Here is a 27,628-nt window from a genome sequence, read left to right as displayed (position 1 = left end):
GCTAACTGCGGGAAGCAGTTTCACCCAAACATAGACCCCGCAACGACCCCCATGAATGCGAGGCTCACTGCGTCAACTATAATGGAGAGCACCAGTCCTCATCGGCGCAGAATCAAGCACGCATCGACGCTACGAAGGCTGTCCGCTCCTGTTTTCGATGGCGCCAGCGACGTCACCAAGTACTCCTCCGCAACGTGACGACACACGCCCGTGGCCACCGCTCCATACAAGCAACCGCTTTGAGCATCTGTCCCGGTCACACGAACGGAACAAGAGGCAGGATCATTCCAAACACCCCAGCCGAAGCCGTAACCCCCGTCCGGCACATCGAGCAAGCTTCATCCACAAACAAAGAGGCATGGGCAAAACAGGGCTCGCATTGAGGCCTCCCAACAGGCTCGCTCCATTGTCGAAGCGACGCCGCCTCCACAGCCCCACCAAGATCCGCTACAAGGCAAGCAAGGTCCCCCACAGGTGAGTGGCCCAGCTCAATCATGAAGCCCAAGCCTCAATCATGAAGCCCAAGAGTATGCCGACAAGTTAGCCACGCATAATTGGCTTCAAGTATGCGAACGGCTCCACGGCGAGCTTCACACGGCAAGAGTCTGGCAACTGTTTCGCATATTACTGGGACAACAAAAACCAACATATACCCCGTCCAACGGCTTCACTTAGCGATAGGAGGCACACCTCACGATATCACAGAACAGATCCGTAACACACTCTACCCCCCTTGTAGTACCACACGCATCGACATAATTTACACAGAATCAGCCCCAGAACATGATGATGAAAGAATCAATTTGAACTTTTCACCCGGAGAACTAAACATGGCACTGCATACACTCACTCGCAACACGGGCCCGGGACCCGATAAAATTACATACGGAATGGTCCACAACCTGCCTGACGAGAAACTTGCACAACTTCTCGACCATATCAATCGGGCTTGGACATCAGGAAACCTACCTCCCGAATGGAAAGAGGCTTATGTTACCTTCATCCCCGAATCAGGAAAACCACCCAACACACCCACCAACCTCCGCCCTATATCCATGACATCTTGTGTTGGAAAACTTATGGAAAAGATGGTGCTCGCTAGACTGGATTGGCACTTGGAAAACAACGGACACCTGCCAAGCCTCAATGCTGGGATTTAGAAAACATGTGAGCACACAGGACATTGCAAAACACATTCATGAGGACATATACGCACAGCCCAGTGCAGCCCAATTGCGCGCCAACGTAGGAGTAGATATAAAAAAAATATTTTGACAATGTGCTGCATGACGTCATACTTCTCAGCCTCAAGAAAACTAGACCGGGTATCCGTATTTTCAATGACAATAAACATTTTAACAGACCGAACCATCTGCATCTTGGGACCCGATAGGAAACCCTCTCGGCCTTACCCACTTCTCAGAGGCACACCGCAAGGATCCATATTATCACCAACGCTCTTCAATCTGGTGATAAAGAATCACCCCGCCCAACTGAACGCTATCCCAAATTTTCAACACGACATATACGCTGACGGCGTCACACTCTGGTATACAAAGGGTAGCCCTGGCGAGCAGGAATACAGGCTAGAACAGGGCCTCGATATCATCAGCGGGCACGCCCACGACGTCAGTCTCACCTGCTCAAACGAGAAATCAGAATATGTAGTTGTATTGTGCAACAGATGAAAAATAACGAATATCGCAACCTCATCACTCTGGTAGTAAACAACTCACCCATACCTAGCCGTAGACACATCAAGGTCGTGGGTTTCATCCTCCAACAAGACGATCAAAGGAAAGAATGGGTCAAATAAATCATTGCCCAAATAACCAAATTCACCGAAGGCTCCGCCACGTGACGCGACACCATCAAGGGCTAAAAGAACACAAATACGCAAAGTAGTCGAAGCCCTCGTCTTCTTACCCGTCATGCATGCATACCCTTTTCAGCGCCTTACCTAGACACAAGCCAACAAAATAGTAACAGCCATGAGAAAATACATCCGCATAGAAATGGGAGTGCGTCTGTACGCCCCCACGGCATTAATTAATGACACTGCCCTCCACAACACTCTGGAAGCAAAAGCCTCAGGTTATCATAAAGCTCAGCACCACCGACTAACAACTTCAATGCAAGGGTGGGAAATTCTTCGCGCCCTCGGGTACCCCACCGACCACCTCCCACTCATAACTCCCCTGCCACCACCCTGGGAGAGCATACCGTAAATAACTGCGCTACCCATACCAAAACACATGAGTCCAGCCGTAGATCAAGAGAGCAGAGCATCTCGCGCTCAACACCTGCCCGAGACAACCCATGATACCTACCACACGGACGCCCGTTTTGTGTACCATACAAAGACGACGGCATCGGTTGGCCCCTGCACAGCTCACGTACGGCATTACGTCAACATCCCCTCGCCCACAGGTGCAGAGACTCAAGTCAATGCAGAAGCCATTATACTTCACCAGCATCGGACCGCCCACATTACAGTCCGCACGGACAGCGCGGAGGCACTACGAAGCTTCGCCATGAACGACATTCGATACCCTGTCCACACTAGCCTGACAACATACATGCACGCTCATCCCCACCTCCACGTTTTCCTCGAACGGATCCCCGGCCACCATGGCATAGAGAGTAATGAACGACCTCAGGCTCGGGCCCACGACGCTCATTTCCCTGGCAGCCCTCAGCCATGGCCTGAGGAATACAATCCAAAAGTGGATAGAGCAATGCATCACAAAAGGCGCCGCGAACATCTCGGCAACCTCCGCACAGCAAAATGCTACTTCCCTCCCCATCTAAATTCGCGTCCCGAAAACACGCTACACACATTAGACAGGCGCAGACATTTTGCCTCCCCTGTGATCTGTTTCTCCACTACACATAGAAGTCACCAGGCCTTCCGCAGTGTTACGTACGCAGTGGCTATCCGGAACATACATACATATTGGCGCTGAGTAGGGGTAACCTCGTCTTCCACATTTCTTTCCACCAACCCCTTCCCTCCTGATAATCACTACTCGTGGTGCAGCTGGGCCGCTCCCCCCGAAAATCTACGCGCAGCCCTGTGGTCCCTCTTGGCTGCCCACATTGAAACGCTTTCTGCACCTGCGCCAAGACCTCCACCATCGGAGGACAGTGGAACACCTCCTTCCTCTGAGGACTGATAACTCCGCGGGCCAGACTTGAGATGCAGAATAAAGTTTAATTCTCTCTCTCTCTCTCTCTCTCTCTCTCTCTCCTCTTTGGTGAGTTGCTTATGTGGGGTAGGAAACTGTTGGGTGCTATTTGGTGTTCAGAGAGTATGTCGTATATGTTTGTAGAGGTTTGGGCGTGTAGGGGGGAGGGGGCTTGTCTTAGGATTGTGGCTGTCTGCAATGGTCTGGTGTACTGATTATCGATACGCGGTATGTGCCGCTTCATTGCCGGATATGCTTCAATGACTTGGTGCCCCGATAATGCAGAGGTCAGTTGGGTAAGTCTTATTTTTGAGCATTTCAAGGGTTGCTGGAGAGAGAAACCCTCGCAGGAAGTTGCGAAACTTCTTGTGAATCGGTCAGTATGGCCAGGTAGTCGCTCTCCGTTTATACAGTGTTCATAAACCCTTCGCCGTGAACCCAGGATGGCACTTCATGGGCACCAACTTGTTCTCAAGAACATTTTTGTCGTGATATTCAACTCGTGATTTTTCAACCAGGTTTATGACCCTTCATTCATTGCAATCGAAGCACCTTTGGGTTTATTGGAATAGAAACAATGTTGAAAAATAACAAGACATTACGCAAATATGAGACAACAAATCAATACAGAAGTGATATTTGCAGTGTTCCTTTATAAAAAAATCAAACATGCTTGACTTTTGCGAAATTAAATACTTCATCAGCTGCAGAAAAAGAATTCACTCCGCCGTCGCCTGCTGTCGCCCGCGCCACTACAGCTTCTGGCGTCATTTTAAGAAATCAACCGGCAACAGTTACGCAAGGGTCCACTAGATAGGTTCCACGTTCTGCTTGCAACGCACGTGGAGTAGGGAAACGCGGTTCTATAAACGTTGAAGTAGGGCGCCTCGATTAACCCGCGTCTTCGCCGTACGGCAGCGTTCGCATCGAGACACGCGGTTTGGAGCAGTGGAACGCGGGAAATTTAAAATGATTTAAGCAAACCTTTGGCGTCTTTACCTTGGGAGTAGCGCGACGCAAGAGGAACAACATGAGAGGTGAGCGGGAAAGCGAAGGGAGGCATTTACTTCGCAAAAGCCGATAAAGACTATCGTCTTTTGACGGCATTTGCAACGAAAGGAGCAGATACGCAGGCAATTTTTTCTTTTAGTGCAACCCATGGAGAGTTTTGGGGCCGTCCGCTGCTAACGAAGTCAAATTTTTTTGCCTCATGGGGTGCTACCCTGTCTCATTAAAACAATAACAACATCCCAACTCCACGGTTCTAGTTTGTTGGAAAAATCATAGTCACGATTAGGGTGTTTTACATAACACTCAACCCACAGTCTTTTATTCTGATGTCCAGCTGCTGTACAAAGGGACCGCTTTAAAAATAGCAATGACAAGGTGTGGACAATCCGCTTTTCAAACCGATCGCTCTCGAACGCGTCCTTGAGCAGACAACAAAATATTTCAAGTGGGCGTAATGCATATAGGACTTATAAATCCGCTGGTGGCATAGAACTATATATACGATTGTTTCAAACTGTCGTTTCAACGCCCACCTTAAAGACGGATGGCGTATTCCATGCACAGGGAGAAATCTACGCACGAGGAGCTTTAAAGCCACGCTTTTCCTGTTCTATATACCTGAGCGTAATTGTTCCGCATGTAACTTGTAGTCGTGGTAGTGACGTAGACAAGATTTAATTGCTGGGTTGGGCTCGGCTCGTCAAGAAGGAACGGACAAAATATAAAAGGGGAAATAAAAATAAAGAATCAAAGGAAATAATTCACTCGATTCAACTATACAATCTTCAGAATTATGCAGTACGTGGCATAATTCCTGGTTCCTATATTAATTTTTACCCACGGAAATTGCAAAAGGCTGTTCGCAGGGTTGAGAGCCCGTATCGTAGCCTCATGTGGTTGGCATGTCACTGCAGCTTGCGGTGGAAAAAATATTATTGCTCGGCAATATCTGACGGTGCAAAAGTTAGAACGACCCTTAGTCCGCCATCGGAAAAAAAAAATGTCGAAGGGGGTGGAGCGCGGCCCTTCATTTTGTACGCTTGTTTTGGTAACTGTGAAGTAATCAAGCTTTATATTTGAGAGCAAAAGCTTTGCTACACTACTTAATTCAAGGTCATTCATCGCGCCGAGATGGCCTTCACCCACTGTGCGCCGAAGCTGTCCCTTTCTTAACTATCTTCTAGGTTGCCGGCTGCGGTACCATGTGACAGGGTAACGGGAACACCTGCCTTGCCTGCGTCCCATCGCCCAGCGCCGGATGAGCCACCTGTGCTTCCTGTTCAGTGCAAGGGAACCATGTCACTAAGACAGGTTTATTGACTGGTATGCCACAATACTTAGCTGATAGAGTGTACAGGAACAGAGAATAGAGCAACGCACCTTGCACGCTCACAAAAGCGCTTCTTTGCCGGTGCTCGGTTGCTGAGTCTCGCCGTCGATGACGCGCAGGCTTAGCTGTCCGTGCGTGCCCGTAGGCTCAAGCGAAACAACGTTGAGCGAAACGACGAGTCCGAATGTTCTAGTTGATTTTGTCAGACGTCAGACTGCGATATCCCAAGCAGAGGAAAACAATCATGGAACTCTGCATGCATATTTTTTTTTTTTTGCTTTCGCTCGTGATGAATAGGTTTAGAAGTGTTAAACCTCAAACTTCAGCATTTTTTTTTTCTTCGGGGTCATGTGGTCGCCATTTGTTAGCGCAATCTTCTTCAAGCTTTGCAAGAGGTTGTGCTTAAAACAGCGTTGGACGATGAACAGGAAATGACCGCTAACCAGATACGTTGTATTTCTCATTGTTTACATGCTGTTAGGGTTGGTTGGTTGTTTGCATAATAATGAATGATTTGCATTGAGGATGCTATACCAGCAGAGCATTTTCGTAAGCGCTGTACCGGAGATGGTCAGGGAATAAAGTTTTTCCCTCATGCGTTATGACTGGGGTCTCTCCGGCCAGTGAGCGGCGTTTTCTATCAAGGTTTCCAGGTGGTAGCCGGCCGTGCGCGCGCTATTCGCACTTTCCAGCAACGGTGGCGCCGCCGCGTGCCTTTTTTCCGAAGCTGTTTATAGATGATCGGCGTCCCGGGGAAGGCAGCCGGAGCGTTCGGAAACGTGGGGATTGAGAACGCAACACCAAAAAGCAATCGTATGTGCTGTGTACCGCAGCATAGAAATCACTCAGTGCCGGGGAAAGCCAGCGTTCATACCTTTCCCAGATATAAAAAGGCCCGAAAGGTGTGGATAACTATGCTCCGCATTGGAAAAGGTGTCAGCAACACAATGGGGTTTGCAGTAGTCCCTTCACAAAAGCTGACGTCTTCTGGTGTAGTATCCATAGGTTTAGATCGCTCTCGCGTTACTGATGGTGTGTTTTTCGTGCAAGATGAGGGTGTCGTTTATTAATAGATGGTCTGCAGCCACTGAAGCCGCGGTTGAAGAAAGGCACCGTGCCGCCACTTAACATTCCTATGCGCACGCACGAGAAGAAAGTGAAGCCAAGAACCAACAGGAGAACGTCATTGTTCTTTTATTAGCGTGCTGGGTTCTTTTCATAAATGCTGCATTCCAGTTGCACTTTGTGCTTTGTTGGGTTGTTTGTGCTTCGTTCTCTTTTTAGCATTATGTGTTATTACTGTTTTGAACTGGCTTATTTTTTTCTTTCTCAAACCCCCCACAGGAATGGGCGATGTAGGTATTTGTAATAAATAAATAAACTTTTTCCTGTGGCATCGTCGTTTCCGACAGCGCGCTGAAAGCACAACACAGCTGATGTAACAGGCCCTGCCGTAGAGGCGTCAGCGTTTGATATTTAGTTTCGGTATTTTTATTATTACCTGTAACCTGCATACACGCTGTTGGAGCTTTCTTTCAAAAATAGCCTACAAAATTATATTTACTCGCATTATTCGCACTTAACCCCACACAATTGCGTAAGTGGGAATAACAAAACGCTGTGCTCGGTTGCGAAAACCGAGCTCCGCTTGGCGCCTAATAAATATTCATAAAGTGTGCTTGAAGAATTTTACGAGCATGAATGGAAGTGTAGCATCCTTTATAGAACCTGCAGTGCCAACAAACGTTCACGCAGTGCTGTTGGCTGGTGACGCCATTCGGTTGTAGGCACAATCCCTCGATGCTCAGAATGTCATCGGTGGCCTCCCTGATGCCGCAAAATACTGTGACCGGCGTTACAAACTGCTTCGCCTTTGACAAAGCACCTTCGTGTCTCATCGGCAAGGGAAAAGATGGTCTGAAGAGATATTAATGGGCCCGGATCGGCTTCTTCCTCCAGACGCGCGCGCTTACGCGACGTCCAGATCATCGTCCCGTCCTCCATTTTGGATACCCCGCCACGCCACCTATATTCGCTGGAAAGTGCGAATATTCTCAAGCCGAAGCGGGGAGCAGATGGTGTGGTACGCCCCAATACCCCAGACCTGTGCCCCAGACCTCCCTCCAAAGTTCAACCCTACCACGGCACAGTGGCCGGTTGAACACCTAAAATGATTTGCACAATGTCTACACACAAGCTCGGAGAAACGCAAGACAAAGACGTATAAGCCTCCAAAGTACAGGACATCACCTAGAAGTATTCACCGCCCTTATGTTTCTAGGTTGTGAAGAAACCTATGAGAGCTGCATAAAATTATTTTTGAACGTCTGGAGACGCCTGATTAACTTTCAGTGAACGTTGGCGGAAGTTTACGCGTAGGAAGAATATTGCCCGTACTTTTGTTAAGGAGTTGTGTCGGACAGAGCATGGCAGTAATTCAGCCTTTCACTCCTGCTATCATTGCAAATAGAGCAATAAAACAACAGAAGCTAAAACTGCGGCTGAATTTAAAGTTCGCGTACAGATGATGAGGACCTGCAGCGTTGCTTCATCCAGCTGCCGCAGCTGTTAAGCGTATTGCTTGTAGAGTCGATTTGCGCACGCGAAATTTGTGCCAGGGCTTCCCTTAGCGAAAAGATGCCGTATTTTTAATAAATTTTGAATGCATTTACTACATATATTAAGTTTGTATTTATTCTGCATTATTTCGGCCACATTCCATGTGCATTTTGAATACATTGAAAAATATTTAAAATGTACCTTCAGAAACACATAAGGAGTGCATTGAAAGTATATATTTAATGCATTTTGAATGCATTCAAAATGCTCAGAAAATGCAATTTTAAATACGTGCAAAATGCATTAGTAATGCATTTTAAATGCACACAAAATACTGCTTCAAATATACTCAAAATGTGTCTCTAGTGCATAATAAATAAAACCCTGAATACACTGACAGATGCCATTGCAATGTGTCTTAAGGGGAATTGTTAACGTTCGACTAGAGAATTTCATTTTGTGGTTTCGAAAAGTGTAATAGGTTCTAGCCCAAAGATATGCTCCATTATGAAAATGTACACCGGCCATGCTCTGAATGCGGGCCAGCAAGGGACTGAAAAGAACAGTATGTATACGCACAGATTGGCAGTTTGAAAGTTGTTTATTGTACACCTCAGCCGAGTGGCCAATTTCACCATTAGTAAGCAGCAGGAATGAATGCCTTTCAGCCACCTCTGTAGCCAGCGCAGATGCAGTGTTGTGCATCAGAGTCCTCGTACTTCGGATTGTCCCACGCGGAAAATTTCGCCAGCACCTGCAGTGAAAAGAAAAGAAAACCGAAGAAAATATTAGAGAAACACTTCTTTTTTAGATGCAAATACATGATAAATTAGTCTGGCCTTTTCTCTACCCGTGCCAACGTTCTTCGTGAGCAAGAATGTCTTAGTGTCCCCTTCAAACAAAAAAAATGTCATTAAAACAATGCCCCTTTGAAGGACGTAAGACAATGTATGTAATGTTAAGCATAGTTTATGTTGTCAAGCGGCATTGGATCTTCAATACCATTTTAAAGCAAGGCTGGTGGGTGGGGCGGAGGTTTATGTTCGAACATGGTACGAAAATTAGCAAAAAAAGACACAGCTAAGATAACAACGTTACCAAACATGTAACAGAGTTCTTAGCGTTACGCTACTTCTCTTTCCTAGGCGCTTGAGTTAACTTGAAATGGTGGCCATTCTTGTTTTTCAACTAACTTGGACAAAACTGCTCGCACCCCACAGGAAGCTAATCAAATAAGATAAGTAGTAATCATATTAACTATAATTATTGTTATGTGTTCCGGTTTTCGGCATCTCCTTCTTCGGAGATTACTTTCTAAAAATATAGTGCGGAGCTAGACAGTTTAAAAATGCATTGGCAGGAATGCAGTATAAGGCTTACACAAAAGTCATTAGATTGGCGTGTGCACGCAACAATGCCTTCAAAAGAACGGCAAGCAAGTTTATTTTAAAAAAAGAAACATTACAAGCCATCCACGAAATTACAAGCTCTGATATGGTACGCACCTAACCGAAGCCATTAAAACGAGCAAAGCAATAAAAAGTCTATTTTTGCTTACACACATGTAATTTTCGTGCTCTCCGCCACACATCAACGGTAATTTTATACTTTTTGCTGTACACAGACAACGTAATCATTTAATTGTGGGGCAACGCGGAAAACAATTGTAAATGCTCACGTCTTGAGCATACAAAAAAAAACAGATAAACACCTGTTAGGGTCAGGGACCATAAAGTAAAAAGTAGTGGCTTAATTAATGCTCGAGACACGTAAGAGAAACTCATTTAATTACACCTTTTAGACGCAAATAACACACACAACCGCCAAGCAACCCACGCGAACCCGCTCTAGACTTGCTTCTTTGCTGTGCCTTTGGGCACATTTTGATATTCTCACTCGACCACGAGAGTCCGAAGGGCCCCTTGGAACGTGCACACGTGTTCGTGAATGCACTACGAAATGAATACAGCGAGGAGCGAAAAAGTTGCTAGGAAACACAAAAGAGGAAAGGTGGAACGTCCTGAAGTTTCAGGAAATTTTGGGGGAGCGATCGACCGAACAAAAAGAGACGAACACGGCCGTACGAGGAGCGGTACCGGGAACCGAGGGGTCTCTTGCGGGGAACTGGTTGTCTCCCTCGCAGTCCCTCTCCCCGCCCGCCTTCCTTCTCTGTCCTTCCTTTGCTAATTCTTGGTTCTGGGAGGCGGTAGGAACGGAAACTGATTTTACCTTACCTGCGACTCTCCTACCGTTTGTCTTATTAGAAGTCAATGGGCATGAAGCACTTGCTACAGCCACCTGCACTGAATATTACGTGGGTCGCTTTACACTTGTGGTTACTTCTAAACAGACGGCAGAAACTCTCTCATGGCTTTAGTTGACAGAATGGCGACATGCGACCGACAAAAATCGCGAAGGCTACTCGGCTTCTCGCCGTATGGCCCGGACATGCACATCAGTAGGATGCATATATGCCACAAACTGGGTTCCTTCCCTGTACGGCGGCTGCTGTGAACATGCGCAGCTGTGAGCGGCTGCTGCGAACAGAAAAAAAAATAAGAAAGCTGCGTCCCTGAATACACTTCGCAAACAGGCTGTACTAAAAATGTTCCTGACTGCTATGTGTTTATTGCAAGTGTTAGCACTCAATGAGCTCAGAACAGAATAACTCGATCTGCAAGGAAACTCGTAGCAACAGTCCCGCGGCCACTCAGCAGGACCAGAGCTAAAAATTAGGCCCAAAACGAAAAGCACTAGAATACGTTTTATTTAGATTTTTTTACGTCTTCTTGCTGCCGTTGATTTGTGAGTACATTTCCTTGCACGGAGTAGTTACGGTACGAAATCTTGCTCGCAGGTGGAGGTAAGCTTAACAATCACGTGCGGAGTTCATAAAGGGCGTTAGCGCTCTTCGATTGCAAGGCAAAAATACGTCGATTAATTGTTGTGCAACACCGTACACGCAAATAGCCGAAAAATCGTGCTTACCTTGTATAGACGGTAATCGTGAGACAAACGCCCCCGCAACGCGCCGTCTAAGCAGAGGCAGCGTCCACACGACGACCGCGCGTTGAGTTGAGGAGTTCGAAAACTCGTAACACCACAAGACAGGCCAAAGAAACGAAGAGAGGGCAGGCAAAACGTCAAGGAGGGGTGCGCCGCTCAAATCGCGCTGCAGGTACCGGGCACTGGGGAGGAGGTAGTGAGCGGCAGTGAGAGGCTCCCAACCACTCGCCCTCGCAAGCACAGCCAACGTTGTCCATCTCAGGCCAATATTTTTCAGAAAAATAAAATTTTCAAAGCCTCCACAGCGATACCGTGGTAACAAAGCTGGCAAAGTGCAAGTGTTTTCATACATATATGTAGTCGTGGAATTTGATTTTGCTTTGCTGATTGCGCTTGAAACACCGCTGCTTACATATTTGTACGCCGAGTTTCTCTCGAATGCGCAGAGTTTATTCGTATGCCTACCTTAGACAGTGCAGTAAGCGAAAGTATCTCCCTCAGTTTCTTTTAATATACGTAAACATCGAGGAGAAAAAATTCGCAGGGCGTTTAATCATCCGACATGTACTTTATCGGGCACTTCCAAGATGCTTAACGTGAATCTTACGATTCAGCAACTGAAGCAGCGCCTCTGGTGTACTCGAAATGTATTTCGGCAAAGCTTTTTTAAAATACATTTAAAATATATTTTGAATAAATATTTTCCCTGCATATTGAGAGTGTATTTCTACCATGTTCATTCCAACAACGTAAAAGGCATTTGAAATATATTTCGAATACATTCGGAGTATATTTCTATGTTTCAGCATACTTTTAAAGTATACTCAGAGTGCTGCTCTAAGCGTAGTTAGGTAAGCGTATTTTTATCATATTTACAGTGCATTTACACCGTGTTCGTTTGGCGGGAAGAAATACATTTTCAGTATATTCTGAATGCCTTAAGCGCACATTCGCGAGTTTCATTGCATTCTTAATGTATTTGGAAGGTACTTAAAAGCACTGTATTTTCCACGCCTTTTTAATAATGTATTTTCAATATTTACTAAAAATTTAGAAAATGCAATTTTTAATGCAATTGAAATACATGTACAAATTACAAAGCATATTTGAAGTGCACTTCAAGCATACTCATACGTATTTCAAACGTATTACTTTTCGCTAAGGGTTGTGGAGAATGTGTTCGACCGTTTCAGAAAAATCAATGTCCTAGTAATCAACCTCTTCAAGAATTTTGTTAGAAATATGAGTACTAGGGGAATTATTGCACATCAAACATCGCACTTTCGCCTGCGGGGCGATTCTCCCTTATTTCGTCCATCTCGTCGTACCGCGTGAGCGTGACTGCCCATGATGCCTCGCTTCTCAGTGATGTCGGCAAGAACATCCGGTTGCGGCGTCGTCTGCTGCTGCGATATTCTGCGCCGCAGCACCGCTTTGGGACGGGCCTTCTGACTTTCTGCGTTCCGTTTGCGCAGTAGAAGCATTGAAGGACTGTGGCGGTAGCTTGCCTCTGAATTCTACACTTCACTCACAGCTGGAAAACGTGGCGGAAGGAGTATGGGGCGGGTGTTTTACGCTTCCAAACCACGCCGAAATATCACTAAAAAAGAAAACGACCTAGTCGTTCGCGGCGGCATGTGCTAGTGCATATGGAACTCTGAAACGTTGTGCGAGAGGACTAAAGAAACGCTTTATATTTTGTTAGAGTCAGCACGTACATTAGGTACCGAACCAACGTCGTTTATAGATTGCTTGATTGACCGCTTGTTGGCGCCAATGTCGAGCTTGGTCGCATTGTGGTGACGCTATGCATACGCCTACGCGGGCAGTAGTAGTGTTACATTCCGTTATTCTGTTCGGTGATAACATTTATAACCTTAACAAAAAAGCAGCCGAAGGGTTGCATGGCACGGCGCAGGAACTTTTGTTAGTGTGCTTAGGCCATTCCCTGTAGTGTGCGCCGGCCATTGGAGGCCAAAATTCTGACGCAATATGCATACGTATGAGCAATTTCAGAGCTTTCCTATGCCACTATTGCAAAACGCATCTAACATGCTCAAAATAGGGCTAAATGGTTTTATAGAGTACCGCCCAGGCCGAAGCGAGGCGCAGGAGAAGATTTGGAAGAATAATTGTGCGGCAAGTCGGCAAGCTTTACGCCAATCCACTCTGTACGCGGGCGAGCGAGTACGTGAGCTAGCAATTACTTACCCCCTACCTACATGCAGAGCGCCGATATCTAGGTTACTGGTTGCGGAGACGTAATGGTTTGGAGTAGATGCACCTAGCACTGAAGGTATCAGCCAAAAGATTGCGTGCACATGCCTCTTACGCGGAAGCGACGTGCAAATCACCGAGATTCAGTTTCCCTGCCAACTGCGCCAGCGCGCGCTACGCGCCTCTCACGCCAAAAGCAAACGTGCAGCGAACTCTCGCAAAGGCGTAGCGACTACTTGAGCAATAGGTAGCGGTGCGTGTAGTTTTCTAAAGCACGCATTCTGAGATCCGAAGCAAGCGCAATACCTGAGAGCCGGAAACGCCACAGCAGGAATGCTTTAAACGGGCGCCACCATTTTGCCTACAGCTTCAGTGGAAGTGACGTCCCGATGATGGGCCTGCTCCCCTACGGGATATGGTCTAGGAATAGGTGGCCGGGCAAGAGCGGTGGCGTCCGCCGCTCTAGCCCGGCCGTGGAAGACGCTGCTGCGCTCGGGAAGCCGCCCCTGGGAATCCCAAGTGACAGCTGGCAGAATCTCTGCTTTCAATCTTTATGGAGCCCCGTGTGTGAATTCAAGTAACCTCGCGCGCAAAATTGTTGTGGGTGTCGTTTACAGCTTTCCTTTCCACCCACCTTCATGGCGTGGGTTGGACTCAAATTGAACACGCGAAGAAATTTCCCAACGCCGAATTTTTCCCGCGTGGAGCACTCAATGCATTCGCATTCTAACACTCTACTTCTGTGAATGCTTATCTTAGTACAGCGTGTCCTTCGCTTAGGGGAAACCAATCACCTCTTTTTGATAAACATGAGAAATAGCTCCTTTAGCTAACCATTACTTGCCTGCTCTTGTCTAATGCTTATAAATATGGTCGGATGTTTCTGCCCAGGTATTTGGAACGCAATATTTAAATTTTCAAAAAAAGCACAGCCGTTCCTTAAGAGGAAGATGGTTAAAACGCCGAGCTTTTCCCCATGCACGCAGAGTCGAAGTCAAAGTAAAAATCCAAGCTGCTTCGACGGTGTCGGAATGGCGCATTGGGATGAAGGTAGGCTTGATAGCGTGAGGGAGCCAGGTTCGATTCCGACCCCGTAAATCCAGGTGTTCAAGCACCAAAAACTCTTGCTGCTTCCACTGGTGTGTTTCTCTTGACTCTCATTTGAGGAAGGCGCAGCTGGCCGTGCATGCTCTCATAAGACCATGGAGGCATTGAGGTCTGAGTTTTTCTTGGCCAGTGATGGCTGAAAATTCTCAGAATGTTAACAGCAGTACTATGCGCGTGAGAGGCCAGCATTATGCGAAGCCACCTTATTGTTGCTCCTCCTAAATTAGTTTCCGCGACCCAAATTATATAAGTTACCTCTGCGACGTCAGCACGCGTAGTGTGGAAGACTGGCTCTCCGGCATGGCCTCATCGTTTTCTGCTCTCAGATAATGTCCAATCGAGGTCCTCAGCCCTTTCTTGTTGAAGGTTTTTAGACGCTCATACTGGGAATTTAAAGGGGAAATAGAACCAGCTGATGAAGAATATGACTCAACATCCAGGTAATTAAACACAGTTTGTAAAGCACTTCTTACTGCAGAATGAACCCGCCTGTTCGCATCACAGGAGCGATGTTCTGTTTCCGAGTGACTGCCGGGCGCGCACTTCCGTCGAGATGCAGCGGTTCTGTAAAGACGTATTATTTTACAAAAATATAGCGGTTAATAAAAAAGGCAGACTTACTACTGCATGTTGCTCGAAACAAGTACGTAAGCCTAAGCACGACGCGAACCACAAGGCCACAGAGGCCGAATAACAGGCCCGTTAGAGCTGACGATCAAGAAGATTGCAGCAGTGTTAAAAGCTAACAACTATAGACTGCGCAATGTGTAAGAGGAAATGCCCCGCCTGCATATTCCCAAACGGAATGTCGCACCCCCGGAAGGAGGGAGAAGGAATAAACATTTATTCAACTGCATGAGTTCCGTTGTGTGAGGCCTCCTTAGTCCAGAAAGACTTGGTCGTTGGCTACCCTGCGGGCACTGTCCGCCAGTCGTTGCTGGTCTTGAGGGCGTGAGCCGGTCAGCTGGTCATCCCACTCCTCCAAGGTTGGGTTTGGTAGGCGTATTATTGATGGTGATTGTCGGCACTCCCAAACCATATGGTAAAGATTGTTGGGTGCGGGGCAGTGTTGACAAGACAATGTGTATGTTGTTGGGTAGATGGCATGGAGTAGTGTTCAGTGTGGGTAGGCGTTAGTTTGCAGCTGTCTGAAGGTAGTGACGTTGAACAATTTGAAATTTGAATCTTTACCACATCTCCTCCTGACAGAGCTTCACTTTATTTGCCGAAAGCGAAAATGCCGCCATGTCCAAATAACCCAAGAACTCGCTATTAAAACGTTCAACTCGACAATAATACTAAGTCAGGATGTGCGACCGGAAATAACCACTCAGTGACGATGACTCGTGTGCGGCCATCGTGACAGGTGAATGTGAAAAACAGATCGTCTAAGTATAAGGTCGCTGGATGGTGCATTCGATTGATCACTACTGCTAATTAATTATTATCTAGAACTGTGGCAATATTGCTCAATATGTTGCATTTTTAAACCAGCGTGTACCCGCAGCGCCCTCCTCTACGCCGTCCATCGCACCTCCTTCACCGCCACTTGAAAGTATACTGTACCACAGGATCTGGGCGTTCTTCCAGACTACGTCCCTCATCATCATCCCGTCCCTCAAGCATGAGGAGTTTGAAAGCATGCTCGTCAGACAGGACGCAGGGGCTTAGCTTCAGTGGGTCGAAATGCCCCCCCCCCCACACACACACACAGCCACCACCTAGGGCTACCGCGACTGACAAGATCACTTATCGCCATGGGTCCAGAATTTTAGTACATATTAAGTTCACTTCTCCGCCTTTCACAGCCCTACAAAGAAGTGTAGAAGAAAAATCATAAGCCATTCACTATGTGAAGGTAGACGACGATAGACGGTGTTTAGCTGATTGAAAATGAGGTTTAACGCGTCGACGCTGCACAGGCGATGAGGCGCGCCGTACTGGAGGGCTCCAGGTTCATTTTGACCTCCTGGGGTTCTTTAACGTGCGCCGAAATCTCGACCACATCGGTGTTTTCGTCTTTCGTCTCCATCAGAAAAGTGGCCGCCGTGACGCAAATGAAGCAGATGTTGTAGCAATATTTCCCTCAAATGAAAAATCAAATAAATGTGGGCGGTTTTTTGCAGCGGCGACCCGAGGTACGCACAGACCTCTGTTGTCTTTTTTTCTGCTGTTACAGACATTCTTATAGACGACTACCGCCACACTGGTAGCCAGACAAAATTATACAAGCCTGACATTCCGGTGTGCTCCCAAACCTACAAGAAAGCCGATGAGCGTGATGGGGCCGCCACCATGGGAGAGCTGGAGGACACAAAAAGGCACTCAAGAGCTGGGAACGGCCACGTAGAGAGGGCACTGCGAGCGTACACAAAGCTGCACATCCGCACGTCTTCCTAATTACAGCAGATACGGACACAAAAAAATTAGGAACTATTCCTCTCTGTGAAAGGGTATGACCAACTAAGCTTTCTAGCGCACGGCTGGAGGTGCCGCAGAATTTAGGCAAGAGGGGAACAGCGGCCGTTTCTAATGAAAGGTTTTTATTCCGGAAACGATGCAAACATGCAACCGTAGCTGTATATGTCGCCGTGAATTAAAAAGGTTAACCATAGTTCCTCGAGCTTTCATGCTAGAGAACACGATGGATGCGTGCCTATTTGCACGGCAACACAAAAGACAGACGGTGCTCTTCGCAATAAAAAAATGACTGTGCAGTGAACTTTGATGCAGCCAACGCCCTTTGTAACATTTTCTCGTTGCACACTGTGGTTGTGATGGCACACCAAATTTATTTCATCTAATCTGGTTCTGTCCCACCTTCGACAGAGGCCGTGCGCAGCTTTTAGCCCCTACCCCGCTACCTACATGCGAATCTGAACACATACGCCGGGTGCGGGAAGATCCACCAACCCTTGAAATGATTACCGAATGCGCTCTTAAGAATGGCCTTGTAGGCGGCCCGTCAGGTAGCCGTGTCGCTGCGAGGCGATAGCGCAGCGGCTGGCTCCTTACGTTGTTGATGACAAAGTGGCTCTCGAGCTGAACAAACCACATGTCGCAGCGAGGGGTGTAGAAGTCCGGAAGGCCATTGAGGTCTGGGAGGTCGAGATACGCGCCCATGATAGCAGACCCGTCACCTAGTGAGGGTTCGGGTGCATGGGCAGAGGGCGGTGTCGGAGGAGTACTGGTGGTGGTAACGGCTGCAGGTTCTGTTAGGATTGTCGTCTGCCGGGTTTTCATGCCGTAGTGGTTGAGGACAGTGTCTTTTAATTCGTCATATGCACTGGGGTCTGGGGCCGGCAGCTGGATCTGCTCCACGAGGTCAGCAAGTAGCTTCTGTAATGTCACGAGGTACCTGATTTCCGGGGAGCAGATGTCATGTACGTAAAAATGGCTGTCCAGTATGACGAACCATGCCACGTGGTTTGAGATGGAGTCAAACTGGATCAGTAAGGGAAGGTCTGGGAGAGCGGGGAACGTTCTTCGCGTGCCGTCGTCCGCGTTGTGGCTGGGGAAGCAGCGTTTCGAAGGAATGGCGAAGCCGCTTGTCCGGGTCACCAAATTGTAGGCGGCCGATGAGGCGGAGCGGCCGAGCCCGCGTTTTTTGCGGTTGCGCTGGCTGCGCCATGGTCGGAATCAAGCGAGTAGAACGAGAGTGCCGTTCCCGAGGGAGCCCGGTGCCGAGTGTCGCGTGTCCCTCCGAGCCAGCTGACCAATCTGTTGATGATGATGGTGGCGCTTACGAAGATGATGATGGTGGCGCTACAGCCTCTTCAAAATGGTGTAGCGGCTTGTCCGACTCCCCAAGAGTGCACCATACACGCTCCATCTTCCCGGTTTTTCTGGGAAAAGAGAAAAAAAAAACTTGTGAACTGTGACCCCGTATGAAAAGCGAGTCTTTGCATGAATATGCAGAGAACTTTGTGGACAGTGAGCGTCGGCTGGACTGCTCTTAATCCTGCCTTTTTACCATTGTCCCCAGAGGGCATCTGACCTCCTTACCTCAATAAAAGGATTGTCTCTCTCTCTCTCTCTCTCTCTCTCTCTCTCTTGTGGCATGTGCCCTTACTATTCTCCCTACAGCCATTTCTTCAACCTTGTCATCCCAATGAGTGAGCGATTACACACTTTCACTGCGAAAGCATACGTAGCGCTGGCTTAACCATGGCTGAGCTTGACCGTAATTTTCATCTGTCCTCCTCTCTGCAACCTTACCCTTGGAACAGGACCGCGATTACACGCTATTATTTAGGAACCCATCGGCTGAGCTGTGAATTGGTTCGGTTGGTGGCCGAGGCATGGTTGGAGGCGCTTCCGTCGGAGCGGAGATCGCACTTGGCGCTTGTGGCCTTAACGCCTGAAACACTCGCTTGAAATTCAGAGGGATGCTACCAGGAATTTTCTGAGTTAGTATCGGGAGGGATATGTTTCACTTAAAAACGCGAGCAAGCACGCATTCGAACCAATCAAACAACAAAGAAAGAAACAAACGCACACCCATAAACGCCCTCATAACCAAGCAGAAGCATACCAGCCGTCTACGAGTCAAGAACAACCAGGTCATTTCCGCCGAACTTGCAGATTCTGGTTAATCTTCCTATAAACGACTGCTTTTAGGTACACTTTTTCGGTTCCCATACATACCGATTGTCGTGGTCGCCGCGTCGGCCTTGTGACTCGGACGATTCATTATAATTTTCTTTTCCGCGACCTTTGGGCATGGTGTAAGGAGTGCGTAATTTTAATACTCTTAATTTAATAAATTTAATTCCCTGAGGACCTTTCGTTGCGTTAGCTTTTTCAGCCGCAAGTAAAGTGCAGGGTCCAAGTATAGCCAGAATAAGAAATCTGCGTGGACGTCCAACGAAAGCCAGAGGTCGTTGTCCAAAAGCGATGCTTGCGTTGCGGAGATGCGTTGCGTCAGTGAAGCCTAACCAGAAGTTATTTGGAGGCGCTCCGAGAAGCGGAGCATCTTGGCCAGCGTTAGGTGAACGCTCGCCCTGACCGAATAGGACGGTGAAGAAGAAGGAAACTTGCAGAGAAAAAAATGGGGTGTGTTGATTTACAATAATAACTGTAATACTCATCGCTTTAACAAAATTCTGGAAGGAGGTAATTACTCAAAATTTGTTTTGTTCAATAATATGCACACTTTTGTGCCCTGGCTCAGTGGGAAAGGCGCCGGTCAGTGGCAAACGATTCGAAATTTCCCGCATGGTTTTTATTATTGTTGGACAAGAGTTTTCCAAGACGTTTGCTGCTGCCAATTTTTTCAGTTATAACTGTCCACGCGAGGCGAGATGCTCCGCTGTTGCGTTGGGAGCTGCTTGCTTGTCTCATCGATTAGCTCCTTTATTGGAATGTAAATTCCCGTGGGAAAATTTAATTCCGAGATGCAAGTTTTCTCGGTCTGAACGTTCCTTTCCAAGAACGTTCCTTTCCTTTCCTCAGCCGACAGGAGTGTGCTTTATCCTCTGGCGCGCTCTTGACGCCACAACGGAGGTCTCAGTTCTCCTTGTGGGAGTGGGTTCAGAATATCTGGTATGAGAACGTCTGCCCCATACTTCAGTATCAAGTCGGACACAACGTTCAGCCTAAAGCCAACGGCTGTCAAAAAGCACAGGTGAATCTCCATTGCCATGGCAGGGTAGGGCGGACGCTTTCCGTGCCGTTCGTCGTGGATCTGCAATAACAACAGTTGCGGATAACACGAGCAGATAGTACAGGGAGAGCAGTCATCCCCTGCATTTTGACCAGGCGGGCACTACAGCTGGAAGACAGTGAATAGGAACCTCTCCTTGTTTATTTTTACTGCGGAAGGCGTCAAACGCATAGTGATCATGATTGATGATTATTGATAAAAAGAACTCAAAATACTAATATTCCTATGTTTTACACTGTTTAATACTAGCGCTGCGCTTTTTGGGAGGCACAAAAATGTTACTAGGCACAAAATACTCATTTTTTCTGTTACAGATTGTAACTGCCGTAGGCAATATTCCCCTCTCTGCTTTTCGTCCACCAGCATTCTATTCTTCTCTCCGTCGCCTCGACAGTCTGGAAGTGAACTTCCTCTGCGCTACACGTAAATCCTAGGGCTTCTGGAAGCCGGATATTTCCTTGAAGTATATTTGGATGGATATTCTTACATTCTAACACTATGTGCGGCATAATTTCTCTTTCTTTCCGGCAGACCACGTATACCCCATCATTTTGTGTATACTTCCTCACAAAGCTCTTAGTTCGCAAAAAACCTGCTCTAGCATAAAAAAAACAAAGCAGTTCCCTTGGAATTATTCTGCAATTTTTCCTGTCTGATGTCCAATTTCTCAGCCCTGTAGATCTCTAACGACGTTTTTGCTACCGTTTGTTCTCTCCATTTATTCGTTTCTATCTGCCTTGCCTCTTTTTTGGATACGTCGGCTGTCTTGGATTCTCCACTGGTCTTTGAGTATTTCATTGCTAGCCTTCTAGCCATCCTTAGCCACAGCGTCTCCACGCTTTTCATGCATAGTTGCCTAATCACTTAAGCTGTCCACCTACGTTGACCCATTGCTCTCAACCTCCATTCAAAACATATTTTACTCTGCGCTTCTCGAACTTCAAACGACGCTCAGCCCATATCTCCCTCCACTCCTTCGTTAGTTGTTTTTCCATGCGCTCCTAAAGCCAACCGGCCTACCGTTCTTTGGTTCACTTCAGGGTCTGCTAGAGCGCCTGTGGCCGGCGTCCCGCCTAGCCTTGCCCCCGCATTTGGTCCTGTGAGGGGTAGCCCGCTCGGCATACCAATGAGCCCGCTTTTCGCAGTCGGGACTGGTACCCACCGCCGCTGGCGTAGCGTACGCTAGCCGCGATGCTAAATCTCTCCAAATTTCGAAGCACGCGTAATGACGATCGCCGAAGGTTACACAGTATGGGGGCACTGTATTGCAAATAGCCAATAAAGAGCGCCTGGTAAAGGCGCAACAGCGATGAAACCGATGGGCCCCATGATTTCCCTGCCATATGTTGAAGGACGTGGGTGAAACTTTGTAATTTCCTTCTTAGTGCCGAGACATATTTTGACCATGACAGATCTCTATCAATTGTCACGCCGAGAAATTTATGATGCGTGTTGGTTTTACTGCTTGTACATAGTTCATTTGTCGCTTTCATTGTCATTTCCCATACCTTCCATATTCATTCCTTTCTCTTTCTGTCCCCAGTACCCTCCCCCCAGAAGGAAGTAGCAGGCCCAAGATCAATTTCTCAGGCTGACCTCTTCTCCTTTTCAATACACATTTACTAGAAGGCCGCGCCGGGTGGATTAACGTCGCACCCCGGCGCGGACGCAAGTCGCAAGCAGGCACGGAAGGGTCCCTCCCGCAGCAGCCCCTTTCGGCCACCGGTAAGCCGAGCCCCGACTCCGCTTCGAAATCTCGCACCCCTCGTCAACCCACGCGGGCGCAGTTTGCCCGCAAAGTTAACGCGACCATGGCGAAGACGGCCAAGATGCCCAACTTCGCCCCCCGAGACGAGCACAGAGTCGTCGTCCGACCACGTGGAGGCCTAATGGTCGGGAAGGCGAGGTTGACCGAACTGACGAACGCCATCGTCAGAGCGGCCGGAATCAGCGCAAGCGAAGCGACGGAGGACACCGCGAGCCCCAACGTCGCGCAAAACATCGTGGTGCTCAGCACACCGAGCGAAGAGCGGGCCAGGCGATCCGAAACGATCCGAGCCATCGCCATGAAAGACCAAGTCTTCGAAGCCTACGCATACCGGGCGGCGCCGGAGAACACGGCCCGGGGAATCATCAGAAACATCGGGATCAACGAGACGGCCGCGGAAATTCACAGCCGCATCGTGCACAAGCACAACCCTACGGCGCTGGACGCCCACCGCCTCGGCCAGTCGGAGGCGGTCGTCGTTCTTTTCGACGGCGGCAAGGTCCCGTCTTACATCAAGTACGGCAGCATGATCGTGAGGTGCTACCTCTACCGTCAGCACAGGGAGGTGTGCAAGACGTGCGGCCAGGTGGGCCACCGCAAGGATGTCTGCCCCACGCCCACCGCCCGAGTCTGTTTCGCCTGCGGCAAGCAGGACCCGGGCCAAGACCACCAACAGCACTGCAAGCCCAACTGCAAGCTGTCCGGCGGCCCGCACGCCACGGGCACCAAGAACTGCAAGAATAAATTCAAGACTCCGTTTCAAGTGAAGAAGCGGCAGTGGCAACGCAAGCTCGAAGCCGAGGAGGCCCACGTGGCGCCGCCGCCGCCGCCGTCGCCGCCGGCGCTGAAGGTCAGAATATCCAGAAGGGAGGATTTCCCGGAACTCGCCCCGCGCAAGGCCGACAACCGCGGCCTGGAGTAAAGCACAAACCCGGAGCCCGTCTGCCGGCCGCGCGGAGAGCCGCGATAGGCGCAGAGGCAAATCACGCGACCCCACGTGGGCCGCCGTCGCCACGGGTGGCACAACTGCGGTGGCGCGCCAAAGGTCAAAGTCTAAAGCGCGGCGCGCGAGCCGCTCCAGCTCGCGGCACAACAGCACGAGACGCCCCGCCGCAGCACGCGCCGGGTCCGCGGCCCCGGACGAACTGCAGCAACTACGCACAATGGTTCAAGAACAGAAAGGCACGATCGAGAAGCTCACCACCACGATAGACAGGCTCACCAGGCAACTCGAAGAGCTCCGGATCTCGCAAACGGGAGGCAAGAAGGCGGCGGCAGCCGCGACCACCACCTCCGCCATCGGCCCAGCGCCGAGCCAGCCAGCGCGCCCCCCGCAAGGGCAAGCCCGGGCGCCGCAGCAGCGGCAGGCGACGAGGGAAACCAGCCCTAAGCCGCGCCAGCCACCGCAGCCACAACCGCCAGCGGAAGACCAGGACTCCCCGACCCCCGCCAAGCGGCGAGAGAAGGAGCACCGCAACCACAACGTGCAAGAAGAGACGCTGGACACGGAGGAAGGCGATGACGACGACGCCGAGTCGATCGTCTCGCCGGCGTCGATGCAGACGGCCAGCGAAACGAAGACCCCCGGGTACGCGGGTCTGAACAACTGCTGCCGCCTGCTCTCCAACGTGATAAACCATTGGGGCAAGAACCTGGAGGGCGTGGAGAGCCGTATCACCAGCCAAACGAATCAAGCAATCAATCAAGCAATTAATCAACTGGCACAACAAATCAGCCCCGAAAACATGAAGGCGTTCATCCTCGACGTCGTTAAAGAACACTTTTACAACGGAGACGCCCAGCACCCGCCATCATGCCAAGCCACAACCGCACAGCCCCAAGCCTGAAGATTTGGCACTGGAACGCCAACGGCTTCCGGTGCCGAAAGGCAGTGCTGCAGCAACACCTGCGGACCCTCGCCGCGCCGGACCTCCCCGACGTGATCATGGTCCAAGAGACGCACGCAGAAGACGGCAACGCGATGTCCCTGCCGGGCTACCGCGCGCACGCCAGCCCGCCCAGCGCCCGTACCTGCGGGAAGGGAGCGGTGCAGGGCATGTGCACGTTCGTCCGCAGGGGGCACGCCTTCATAAAGCACGAGCACTTTCTCGGTCCCCGGGGCAGCTCCATCGAGCACTGTGCGACCGAGCTGTCGATCAGCCCCACCCACAACAGGAAGAAGACGACGCGCGACACCATCCTGGTGGTGAACGTCTATAGCAATCCGCAGCATCGCCAACAGAAGTTTCGCGCACTACTACACAGGGCACGCAACGCAGTCTCCCAGCACGCCGACGCCACCGTCGTCGTGTGCGGCGACTTCAACGCACAGCACCGGGAACTCGGCTACACCGTCCCGACGGCCAAGGACAGAAGCCTGCTGGAAGACGCCGCCGAGGCCGGATACGTCCTCCTCACGGACCCGTCCCACCCGACGCGCATCGGCACGTCGACGGTCCGGGACACCAACCCGGACCTCTCGTTCGTGCTCCTGCCCGGCCGCAGGACCGCGCGTTGGAGGAACACGGGCCACAACCTGGGGAGCGACCACAATATCATCGAGGTCACAGTGCCGCTCCGCTCCGGCGACGGCGGCGGCGGCGGTGGAGGAGCCGGGCACATCAAGCACCGCCTCACGGACTGGCACCAGTTTCGCGCCGCGGATCTGGGCGAGATCGACGACATCGAGAAGTGGACCGAAGGCCTTGTAGCGGCTACTGAGAGCGCGACGACGGAGATCGAGACGTCGGAGGACACCACACGCATGGACCCCCGCCTGGCGCACATGCTGGAGGCGAGAAGATCACTACAGCAGCGCTGGAAGCGCCAGCGCCACAACCGCACCCTCCGCAAGCGGATCGCGGCGCTCGGCCGCGAGATCGAAAAATACAGCCGCCAGATGTGCGCCCAGCAGTGGTTCGAGCTATGCAGCGAGGCCGACGGGCAGCTCCACCGGGGAGGCACGTGGAAACTCCTTCGCCACCTGATGGACGAAAGCAAGAGTAAGGAGTTCCAGCGCCACCGGCTCGGCCAGATCATGTACACCGCCACCAAGAGGCTGGGGGAAGAGGAGGTGCACAAACGCCTGAACGAGCGCTACCTTCCCGACACCCCGAGCGAGACGCACGCCGAGTACGCCGGGCCGCCCAACGCCACCCTCGACAAGGCCATCGAACAGTGGGAGGTTCGCCAGGCGACCCAGGCCCTAAACTGCCGATCGGCAGCGGGTCCGGACCGAGTGAGCAACAAGGCGCTGCGTAACCTGAGCGACGCAGCCATAACAGCCCTGACGAAATTCTTTAACAAATGCTGGCCATCGGGCAGCCTCCCCAAGCAGTAGAAGACTGCCTAAACGATCCTGCTTCCCAAGTCCAACAAGCCGCCGGGCGTCGAGAGCCTGCGCCCCATATCCCTCACCTCGTGTGTGGGCAAGGTGCTGGAGCACGTTCTCAACGCCCGGTGGCAACGTTACCTGGAAGACAACGGGCTGTATCCCGATTCGATGCTGGGCTTCCGCGCGAAGCTCGGTACGCAGGACGCCATGTTGCTCCTCCAACACGAGGTGCTGGCACTCCCACCCGTGCCCACCGCGGACAACCGCGCCATCCTGGGTCTGGACCTGCAGAGCGCCTTCGACAAGGTGAAACACTCTGCGATCCTGGCCCATGTCTCTCGCCTCGGCCTGGGGCGGAGGTCCTACGACTACATCCGAGCCTTCCTGTCCCGGCGCACCGCCCGGCTGGAGATCGGCCGAACGCAGCTCGACTAGCGAGAACTCGGCATCACCGGCACCCCGCAGGGCTCCGTCATCTCGCCGCTCCTGTTCAATCTGGTGATGATCGGGGTCGCCCGGCGCCTGGACGCGCTCCCCGACGTCAAGTACGCGATCTACGCGGATGACATTACCCTGTGGGTTCCGGGCGGCAGTGACGGCCACATCGAGTCGACGCTGCAAGAGGCGGTGAACAGCATCGAGGCCAGCCTGACCGGCACGGGTCTCCGGTGCTCCTCGCAGAAGTCCCAATTGCTGATCCTGCTCCCACCGGGCCGGTACCGCAAGCGCGCCGCCGCCGAGGCGGAGCGCAACATCGTCGTGCGAGCGGGGGACGGCACGGCCATCCCGAAGGTTCGGAGCATCCGGGTCCTCGGCATGCACGTGGACGCCAGCCGCACCAACAGCACCACGATCGAGCGAATGACAACGAAGATGGGCATCGCCACGCGCCTCGTCAAGAGAGTCTCCACGCGCGTGCGGGGGATGCGAGAAGCCAGCCTCCTCCGTCTGCTGCAGGCTTTCGTGGTGAGCCACGTGGCGTACGTGGGCGCCTTTCACCAGTGGAGGACCCAAGAGCGGGCCCGGATCGACGCGGCCATCCGCAAGTCGTACCGGGCGGCCCTCGGCCGCCTCAACGGCACCAGCAACGCGGCCCTCCTGTCCTTAGGCGTGCACAACACCCTGGCGGAAATCAGCGAGGCGCAGCGCGTGTCACAACTCGAACGCCTGAGCACCACCAGATCGGGCCGGAAGATACTACAGAGGGTGGGCTTGAGCCCGCCCCTCGGACCCGCGGTGGAGGACGAGGTCGTTCCGCTGCGGGACGACATCGCCCGCCGCGTCATCGTGCCGCCGCTTCCGAGGAACGTCGACCCGGAGCGGAACGTCGAGCGCAGGTCGGCGCGAGCGTGCGCGCTCGCCAAGGAGTACAACAAGCGCGAAGGCGCAGTGTTCGTGGACGCGGCCAAGCACCGCGAGCGCGCCGACACCTTTGTGGCGGTGGTCGTGAAGGCCACCACGGGAGAACTGCTGAGCGCCGGGAGCGTGCGGGCCACGTCCGCCCGCCAGGCCGAAGAGGCGGCGATCGCCCTCGCCCTGGTCCGGCCGGGCACGGCGACCATCCTCAGCGACTCCAAGTCGGCGATAGCGAACTTCGCCCGGAGCACGGTGTGCAAGAGCACAGCGCGGCTCCCCTCCAGCATCGTAGAGGGAGTCCGCGCAAACAGCACGAGCATCCGCTGGTTCCTCGACCACGCGGGCCGGGAGCTGCGCAACGGCCACCGCAACCGCAATGAAGAGGCGGACGCCGCGGCTCGAGACCTCGCCACGTGCCGAACCGCGCCCCCCCCCCTCGCCCGACCCCCCTCCGAGCCCGGAGAAGAACAGCAAGACGACGATGACGTGGAGGAGCCCCTGACCGCCTACGGCGCCACGCTCCGCTGGTACAGGCACGGGAGACGAGTCTTCCCGCCCCCCCATCCAGGGCTTACGAGAGGGGAGGCAGTGCTCCTGCGGCAACTGCAGACAGAAACGGTTCTCACGCCGGCGCTCGCGCGCCACGTGTGCCCGGACCTCTACGAACGAAGTGAGTGCAGTGTGTGTGCGCGAGTGCCCGCGGACCTTGCCCATCTCATGTGGGGCTGTGAAGAACACTGTGCGCGTGACGGAGGCCGCGGCCTCCCACCGGACGTTCGGGACATGATCGGCTCTACGGAGCACGGACTCCAGCTCAGGGCCGTCCAGCGGCTCGAGGCTGCTCTGGCGCGGCAATGGCGAAAGGAGGACCCGCGCTCCCCCCCGGTTGCTTCCCTCGGGAACGGTGACAGGGGGCGGGTCGGGGACACCCCTAGTAGCCCGAGCCGCAGGCCATGCCCATTGCCTTGAGGTCAGCCCGATACCTAGAATAGGTAGATAGACAGGGGTGACGGCGAAGCCTTGCGTGGCCTGACCCGCACCCCCCGCCGGACAACGCAATAAAGGTCATCTCTCTCTCTCTCTCTCT

Source organism: Haemaphysalis longicornis, unplaced genomic scaffold (assembly GCF_048455015.1).
Source record: "Haemaphysalis longicornis isolate Haplotype H1 unplaced genomic scaffold, Haemaphysalis longicornis Haplotype H1 scaffold_8, whole genome shotgun sequence".
NCBI lineage: Eukaryota > Metazoa > Arthropoda > Arachnida > Ixodida > Ixodidae > Haemaphysalis > Haemaphysalis longicornis.
The sequence above is the reverse complement of the archived record's forward strand: the minus strand, read 5'-3'. Positions refer to the sequence as shown.